Source organism: Vombatus ursinus, unplaced genomic scaffold, assembly GCF_900497805.2.
Source record: "Vombatus ursinus unplaced genomic scaffold, bare-nosed wombat genome assembly UNPS02014794.1, whole genome shotgun sequence".
NCBI classification, from domain to species: domain Eukaryota; kingdom Metazoa; phylum Chordata; class Mammalia; order Diprotodontia; family Vombatidae; genus Vombatus; species Vombatus ursinus.
In genome coordinates this window covers 16718205-16726875 of record NW_020954572.1, presented here as the reverse complement: position 1 = coordinate 16726875, position 8671 = coordinate 16718205, and the positions used below count along the sequence as shown (strand labels likewise).

General features: G+C 42.2%; 3 non-coding genes across 3 annotated transcripts; 1 reads left to right on the top strand and 2 right to left on the bottom strand.

Annotated features, from left to right (window-relative positions):
* Positions 1–685: 685 nt before the first annotated feature.
* TRNAH-GUG lies at positions 686–757 on the bottom strand. The gene has a single exon. It is a non-coding gene; the product is annotated as a tRNA-His (tRNA).
* A 1333-nt stretch (positions 758–2090) lies between these two features.
* TRNAH-GUG lies at positions 2091–2162 on the bottom strand. Its single transcript has one exon. It is a non-coding gene; the product is annotated as a tRNA-His (tRNA).
* A 1418-nt stretch (positions 2163–3580) lies between these two features.
* Positions 3581–3652, top strand: TRNAH-GUG. Its single transcript has one exon. It is a non-coding gene; the product is annotated as a tRNA-His (tRNA).
* Positions 3653–8671: the final 5019 nt, after the last annotated feature.

Sequence of the window (8671 nt, the reverse complement as noted above, 5' to 3'; positions counted from 1 at the left end):
AAAACTTGGTTATCACTTGGCTATGTGACCTTGGGCAAATCCTGTCACCTCTCTGGTCCTGGGTTTCATGAGATAAATGGACTCTGCATTTAGAGCTAGGAAGAGATCTATGGCTCTAGTCCAATCCCTTTCTTTTACAAATGAGGAAAGAGAGATATGTGATTTGTCCAAAGTAGCAAGCCCAAGAGATAGGTTCAAACTCTGATTCCCTGATTCCAAATCCACTATCTTTCCTCCTCTGTACAATGAGAGCTTTGGAGTGTAAGATATCTTCTAATTCTAAATGCTATTCTTTGTGTCTAAAAAGATCCAACCTTGCCTCAAATGAGGTTACAATTGGGCTAGGGATTGGACTATTCGCTGTAGAGGGATTTGTTAGCAAGGATCTCTTCCTTGTAAAGGTTTCAGACCCTTGAAAATACAAGGGACATTGTGGGGAGCTGTTTCCCGTTGGGGTATACAGGAAACATATTGGAAGAATGAACGATTCCCTTCTCAGCGAGAGGAATAAACAATACCAATGATTCACATACTTTAAAGATCATTTTTGGGGTTCTGCTCCATTGTAAATAATTGTGAGTGCTTTAACTCGTGTTTTGTCTCATTTTAAAAACGCCGAGAATAGAGGATAAAATCACTGGGTGAAACAAAAACCGAATCCCTTGCCGTGCCATTGCTTCCACAATGCCGTGACTCGGATTCGAACCGAGGTTGCTGCGGCCACAACGCAGAGTACTAACCACTATACGATCACGGCGAGCTAACCGGGACCCGTAGGCGCCTTCGGCCTGTTACTCTCTTCTTCAGCGACAGACCCTCCCTGTCTGTACGTCATCCTTCGTTCCAGCTTTGGGTGAGGAGTTCCAAACGGAGAGTGATGCCCAGAGCGCAGGCGCAGATCTCTCCCAGAACCGAACGTGAGGCATTTCTTGCCTGTGACTCAGAAGCTTACGGAACAATGTTTCGCTTCGAATGGTTCGTACTAGTGGAAGGATCGCTTTAGGTGGCTGAGAGAAAGTTCCTGGGTTACAGGACCCTTTTCAGGATTCTCCCTAAATGCAGAATTCCCTCTAAGCGCGGGGAGACTAGAGAAATTCTGCTGTGCATCGCTATTAAAGCAAAACAGAACAACCAAACAGCACTTATTAAGCGCCTACTGTAATGATGACGGGCACCGAGCTAGGTGTCGGCGGTGCAAATACAAAGGATAAAACGATCATTTCACGGAGCTTACATTCTCACCCAAACAAAAACCGGGTCCCTAGAAAGGAGTCGAGGAGGACTTTTTGTCTCCTATTGAGAAAATCGTATAGTAATAATAATAAGCATTTATGTAGCGCTTTAAAGGTTTGCAAGCATTATGTTTATGTTATCTCATTTGATTACTGGTCTTGTGTCTGTACCTATGGGATGTATGGGGGAATCCAATCCCATGCAGCAAACACTTATTAAGCGCCTACTGCACGACAGGCAGTGGGGTAGGCAATGGGGGTACAGGTGCAAAGAATGAAACAGTCATCCCGAAGGAGCCTAGATTCTTACACAAACAAAAAGTGGGTCCCTAGAAAGGAGTCAAGAGGTCTTTTTGTCTCCCGTGGAAAAAGTGGCAGCAACAAAAAACCTAGTATTTATATAGCTCTTTAAAGGTTTGTAAAGCATTTCTGTTATCTCATTTGATCGATCCATCCATCCATCCATCCAGTGTCTGTACTTGTGGGAGGTATAGGGGATCCAATCCTATCCATCAAGCACTTATTAAACGCCTATACGTGCAAGCACTGTGTTAGGCCTTGGGGATACCAAGGCAAAACAAAAGTCTCTGCCTTCAAAGGAGCCTGCATTCTCCTGCTGAGGACAGAGCACTCACACACCGGAAAATACATGCAAAGGGCACTCAGTCATTGCCCACCAGGGACTAGCGGTTACCGCGCGTCAATTTCATAGCTTTCTTCTTTTCTTTTACGAAGGCTCAGCTGTCAGGGTGATTCTGGGGATTCCTCGACTTGAGCCCGGTGAGTGGGGGATTATTAGGGTAAAATATCGCAATATGAAAAATGCAAACTCCCCTGCCGTGTCATTGTTTCCCACAATGCCGTGACTCGGATTCGAACCGAGGTTGCTGCGGCCACAACGCAGAGTACTAACCACTATACGATCACGGCAAGCTACCAGGGAGCTGGCAATAAAGTTTGTCACTCAGGCTTTTCTAGGTCTGAAGCCCTGCCCCCGCACCATGACGCGTTCTCCACAAGTCATCGCTGCGCTTCTGCTCCTGCTTCCTCCTCCCGCTCTCTTTGCAACACGCAGGCGCACGGTTTTCCTGTAGCCTCGGTCAGTCCTTGCTCCGCCTTGGCGGGCGTGCCGCCTCCTCTGGCGGCGGGGGTCTTTCCCTTTCGCGCTTCAGGGGAACTCGGTGTGTGTCTGGCAAGACCTTTTACTTGGAACGTTTCCACCCTGGACCCGAGATGAGAGTGGGGCTGGGAGGAGAGGACTCTCTCTGCGCCCTCCCCTCCTTCCCCCCCTCTTCCCCCCCCCTCCCCCCGGCAGCTCCGAACGCCTGGCTGGGGCGGGAAGCGCCCGTCTCACGTGATCACTGGTCTCAGAAAGGGAGGGGGGAGAGACCTTGCTTAGTCCCTGCCACGTGGGCGCGAGGGCTGGGTCGGGGGCGGGCAGCTTCCGCGCCGGACAAGCCCACGGAAGCTTTCGCGCCCCCGCTGTGACTTGCCCGAGAAGCTTTGGGGTGCGTTCCTGCTAAAGAGGGGTGTATGTGTGAGATGGCCGGGCGTGGGCGTGCCTCCTCCCCGAAGTAAACCTTCCTTTTCCCCTCAGTTGGTAACGAGCTTCGGAAGGAGCACTTTGTCGTGCGCCTCTTCCAGCTTTATCCATTCATTCACTTTTAAAGTCCATGCAACCTGCGGCGCTCCTACCTTTCCAATCTTCTTACGTCTTACGCACCCCCAAGTACTTTAACATCCAGTGACTTCGACCCTCTTGCTGTTTCTCGTAGAAGAAACCGCGTCTCCCGACTCCAGGCATTTTTACTGGCTAACCCATGCATAGAACTCTCCTTCATCTGCCTTCCTTCAAGTCCAAGCTAAAATCCCACCAACACAGAAGCCTTTCCTGATCCCCCTTAATGCTAGTGCTTTCTCTCTGTTGACTCTCTCCAATGGCCTCATGCAATATTCTCTACCATAGTTATTTGTGTATGTTCCTTTTCCCTACCAGATTCCAGAAGGGAGCACGTCTTATTTAAATCTCGTAGTGCTTCTCTATTCCCCCTCCCCATGCACCAGGTGTTTCATAAATATTTGTTCTTTATCTCACTACACTTCACGTTCCCAGGTCTTACAGGTTTCCTATCAGTCTCTCCCGGAGGGGGCTGTCTTAGGGTTGGTTTCAGTTCCACCCGCGAGAGCAGGGGGGGAATAGGGACGGTGGGATGATACTTGATAGTTAAGACCGATTTTTGTTTATAATGACCTTCAATGAACTTGAAAAGAGCAACACTAGAACGTGTGGTGAAATAGCTGAAAAGAAATACTGGCAGGAAAGGAACCTTGTAGCGCTCCGGTGGCTCGCCGTGATCGTATAGTGGTTAGTACTCTGCGTTGTGGCCGCAGCAACCTCGGTTCGAATCCGAGTCACGGCATTGTGGGGAACAATGGCACGGCAAGGAGTGAGTATTTTGTTATCTAGTTTCACCTTAAACTAAAGCACTTCCTTCTAAAGAACTATCATAAACCAATTTACAGATCTTTAACTTGATCAAACCCAACGTGCACATTGGTTAAGAAGATTTGTCACTCCTCCGTGCATTGTGGCTTTGCAGGACTGGCCTTTGCTGTTTTTCTTTTTCCCTATTTCTTCACTTAACCTGTTTTTTTTTTTTCCCAATAAGACTAAGTTTATCATATTAGTATCCTTGGAGAAATCCCTGTACTCTTATCAAATTTATTTGTTTTATTAAAAAGCTTGATTTTGAGCCAAACTTGCTTAGTAACTATTTACATTTAAATTAATTTCCATGTATAAAGTATTAGAAATTTTCCCCAACAGGATTTTGTGTTTGTCCTTTCATTCTCATTCTCTTTTCCCTCTTAAATGGTCATAGAACATTATAAATTCTTTTCTTTTTTCTTTATTAGCTTCTCATTACTCCTTTGTATTCCTTATGCATTATAGTATTCAGTTATATCAATATTCCAAATGAGGTGGCTAATGTTAAAATCTTTCAACAGAAAATCCCTCAATAGAACAGTTTGTAAGGACCATCTTATTTGTTCAGAGTAAGTTTTATGGATGTCTTCTGTTTCTTGGATCATCATAGTAATCCCAAGTTTCCCTTCCCTGCCCCTCCCAAAGCGCTGTCCCATATAACAAACAGTATTTTGTAAATGGAGCGGGTAGGGTGGGGATCAGCATAATTGATCAATACATTGAAACAATCTGAAAACATGTGCAATATATAACACCTTGAGCTTCAACCTGCAGGAAGGGGTGAGTTAGGGACATCCTTCATTTGAGTCCTGATTGATTTTTATTACGTTCACTTTTGATTTTTTATTGGTTATTCTTTCCATTGACATTGTTGTAGTTATTGTCTGTGTGTGTGTTTATATTTGTCTCTACTTACTTTGCTCTGTGTCAGTTCACATAGATTTTTTCCACGTTTCTCCGAATTGATCACATACATAATTTTTTTAACAACACAGCAATATTCTGTTACATTAATATTTGTACCACAGTTTGTTTAGCCATTCCCCAATGGATGGGCATCTACTTTGTTTCCAATTCTTTGCTATCAAAATGCTGCTTTAAATATTTTGGTGTATTTGGGGACTTTTTCTAATTAAAGGCTTCCTTAGGGTAAAAGCCCAGGTGTGGACATTTTGGTCACTTTATTTGCATAATTCTAAATTGCTTTCCAAAATGGTTGTACAGCTCCACTAACAATGTATTATTAGTATGCCTGTCTTCCCACAATCCTTCCAACACTGTTGCCATTTTTTTTGCCAATTTAGAGGCTGTGAGGTGAAACCTCAGGGTTATTTCCATTGTCCTTTCTCTTATTATTAGTGATTTAGAGCTTTCTTTTATGTGGTTGTGAATACTTTGCAGTTTTTTTGAGAACTGTTCATATCCTTTGATCATTTATCTATTGGGGAATAACTATTTGTCTTAAAATATATTTATTAATTGTTTACATACTTTGGATACCAAAACCTTATTAGGAAAATTCCATACAAAGATTTCTACCCACCATTTGACCACTTCGCTTCGTAGCTTGGGTGGGTTCATTTTGTCTCTGCAGAAGCTTTTCAGTTTCATATAATCAAAGTTATCAATTTTATCTTTTGTAATTGCCTTTGTCTTTTGTTTGGTTAGAAATATATCTCCTACCCATAGCTGTGAGAAGTATATGATCTGTTTCTCTTCTAATTTTTTTGGTAGTTTTATCATTAATGTTAAAGTTATATATCCATTTAGAATATATTGAGGAATATGGTGTAAAAGGTAGTCTAAACCTAATTTCTTCCAGATTGCTTTCCAGTTTTCCTTATGGGGAGGCATGCCTCTACCATGCACCTGTTTTTCTAATGGAGTGTAAGTGATAGGAACAATGGAAGTTTTCTACTTTTGTGCTGTATTTAACTATTGGAGGGGAAGTGTGTTGTGGTAAATCAACCTTTTTGCTAAAGGAAAAAGAAGAAGTGTATGATCTGACATTGAGCGTCTTATATATATCTTCCGTAGTCCTACTAAAGTTTAAACTTGAAATTAACTAACAGAGACGGAATGCCTCCACCCTGCCTCACCCCCACCCCCATCATCCAAAACAGGTCACACTGAGAGAGGATAATGGGTGTTGGCCCTATTAAAAGGCTGAGGTTGAAGTTTTGAGATAAATTGATCTGTTTCAGATTGAAGGCAAAGTTTGTGAGATTTAAAAAAATAGTAAATTTATTTCTACTATTTAGAATTTCATGAAATTGAAATTATTTCTAAGTATTTGGTTTTACTAACAGATAGGAGACTTCCCAGGTGATCACCATGCCATGAAGGGAACGTAGTAGAAAATGTAGAGAGTGTTTGGCTTCTCTGTCCCCTAGGGGGTGGTTATGAAGACACCATGGGACAGACACTGGCCTTTTCCATTACAGTAAACATTGAAGGAGCCTCAATTTTGTGGCAAAGTGGATAGAACATTGGGCCTGGAGTCAAACCTTAGTTCAAATATTCCCTCAGACACCTACTTGCTGTGTCATGCTGAGCAAGTCACTTAACCTGTCTACCTCATTTTTCTCATTCTTCTTTGTAAAATGGGGGTAATAATAGCAACCGCCTCCTAGAGTTGTGAGAATCAAATGAGATAAAATTTGTAAAGGCCTTGGCACACAGTAGGCATTTAACAAATGCTTGTTCCTTCTTTCCTTCAAGAGAGCACATTTTGTTAAAATGGGAAAGGATGGGGACTGTTCTCCAGCTGATTACCTATGATGTGTTCTGACAATTCCAAGTCCAGTGCTTTCTACTATGCCACAAGACTTTTCATAATAAGAACTTACATGATAGCAAACACTAAGTTTTCGAAAGCTATCAGGTAGCTAGTATATTATTCCCATTTTTCAGATGAAGAAACTGAGGCTGAGAGGGGGTTTTGCCATTTGTTCATGGTCATGAAGTCCCTAAACATGGATTTAAACATAGGTCTTCTGATTTCAAGTTCAGTGTTATTTCCATTCTATCTCCCTGCAAAAACCTGTTTCAATAAAAGGAAGAAACCAGCATGCTGGGTGGAAGAAGTGCTGAGGGGAAAAGGGAGGATTTCTCCCCCAAATAATCATGATGAAGTTTTTAAGTGCAATGAACAAGATTGAGATCTGTCATCTGTCAGGGGTTTAGGAGCAAGCAGCAATGACTGACATCCTCTTGACTTAGTTTTTCAGTGCTCAATGCTGGGAATTTGGGGTCCCTTGGGGCATTTAGTATTTCTCTTTGCAACCCACTGCTTCCCTCATTCTGTTTTATTGGTAGTGTTCCTAGAAGCAGAGGATTTTTGGAGTTGTACGTAATCAGAGATGGTGTATTCTAAACCCTCTCATTTTACAAAGAAAATTAATAGTAATAATAGCTAATATTTATGTGGCACTTATGTGCCAGGCATTGTGCTAAGCACTTTACGATTGCTATTTCATTTGATCCTCACAATAACCCTGGGAAATAGGTGCTATTATTACCCCCATTTTACAGATGAGGAGACTGTGGCAAACATGGGTTAAGTAATTTTCCCTAGTCATACACTGAGTAGCTGAGGTCAGATTTGAACTCCTAATTCCAATATCATTCTAATCCATTGCGCCACCTCGCTGCAGATCCCATTTCTTATCCAAGCAGGGGAACCTATGCAGAGCCAGGTGGTGTATGGGCCCTATGCCAAGTCTATCTGGCTAATGCTGGGTCAGTTAGGGAGAGTCTTGATGGGTGACCCCACCTGTAATGTAACTGACCTTTGACTCATTTCTTTCTTAGAGATACTTTTAGGAGACGTCTGAGAGACTGCAGTCAAAGCAAACCCATCCTCCCTTTAAGGATTCTTTACCTTTTTTGTGTGTCTAGACCCCTTTGACAGTGTGGTAAGGCCTATGGATCACTTCTAGGAATAATGTTTGTTAAAATCATAACATAAAACACATTGGATTGCACAATTGCACAACCCCCCCCCCAATTCTATTGAAATATCTTTATCAAAATATTTCAAGAAAAGTTCACAGACCCTAGGCTAAGAACCATGTTTTAGTCCTATTTAAGTAATCAGACTGGTTTTTCCCCCTTCTTTTTAAACAAACTTAAAAATTAAAAACAAACAATCTATTCTTTTAGAATTGCCTTAGACCCAGTTTATAAGCCACAAAGGAAGACTAGCCCCATTACTTTATGGTCACATACTATTTAGGACCAACCCCTCTCACTTCCGCATAGCCCTCCTTCCCCCACCTCCAAAAAGAAAAAGAAGCATAGACTCCTAAATTGGCATTACCAAATTTGATCACTTAGTTTACTTACTCTCCAGATTTGGCTTCTTTTGACTCATTTGCATTCTGTTTCCAAAACTGCAAGTGAAGTTATTCAAAAGAAAATGGAATTCTTTTAAAAGGATATCCAAAAGAATGTTGGCTGATATTCAAGAGAACAAAAATACAGTTGCTAGCACTGAAAAACAGGCATAAAAGAGGAATTTCAAAGGATTTTGAGAAAAATCAGCATCCTGGGAGGTAGTATGATTTAGCTGAAAGAAAACCAGACTTGGAGTCAGAGAACCTGAGTTGGAAACCTAGTTATGTCAGCCAAATATTTTGTGTTTCAGTTTCTTTCCCCTTCCTCCTTTCTTCTCCATTATAGTGGGGTCTTCCGCTACAAGTAAGTTTCTGCTATCAAGGAGCTCACAGTCTAATGGGGGAGAAAGAAAATATGTAAACAACTGCATACAGGGCAGCTAGGTGGCAAAATGGATAAAGCACGGGCCCTGGAGTCAAGAGGACCTGAGTTCAAATCCTACCTGAAACACTTGACACCTACTAAGTGTGACCCTGTGCAAGTCACTTAACCTTGATTGCCTCATCAAAAAAAAAAAAAACCCAACAACTACATACAAACAAGACATATGCTT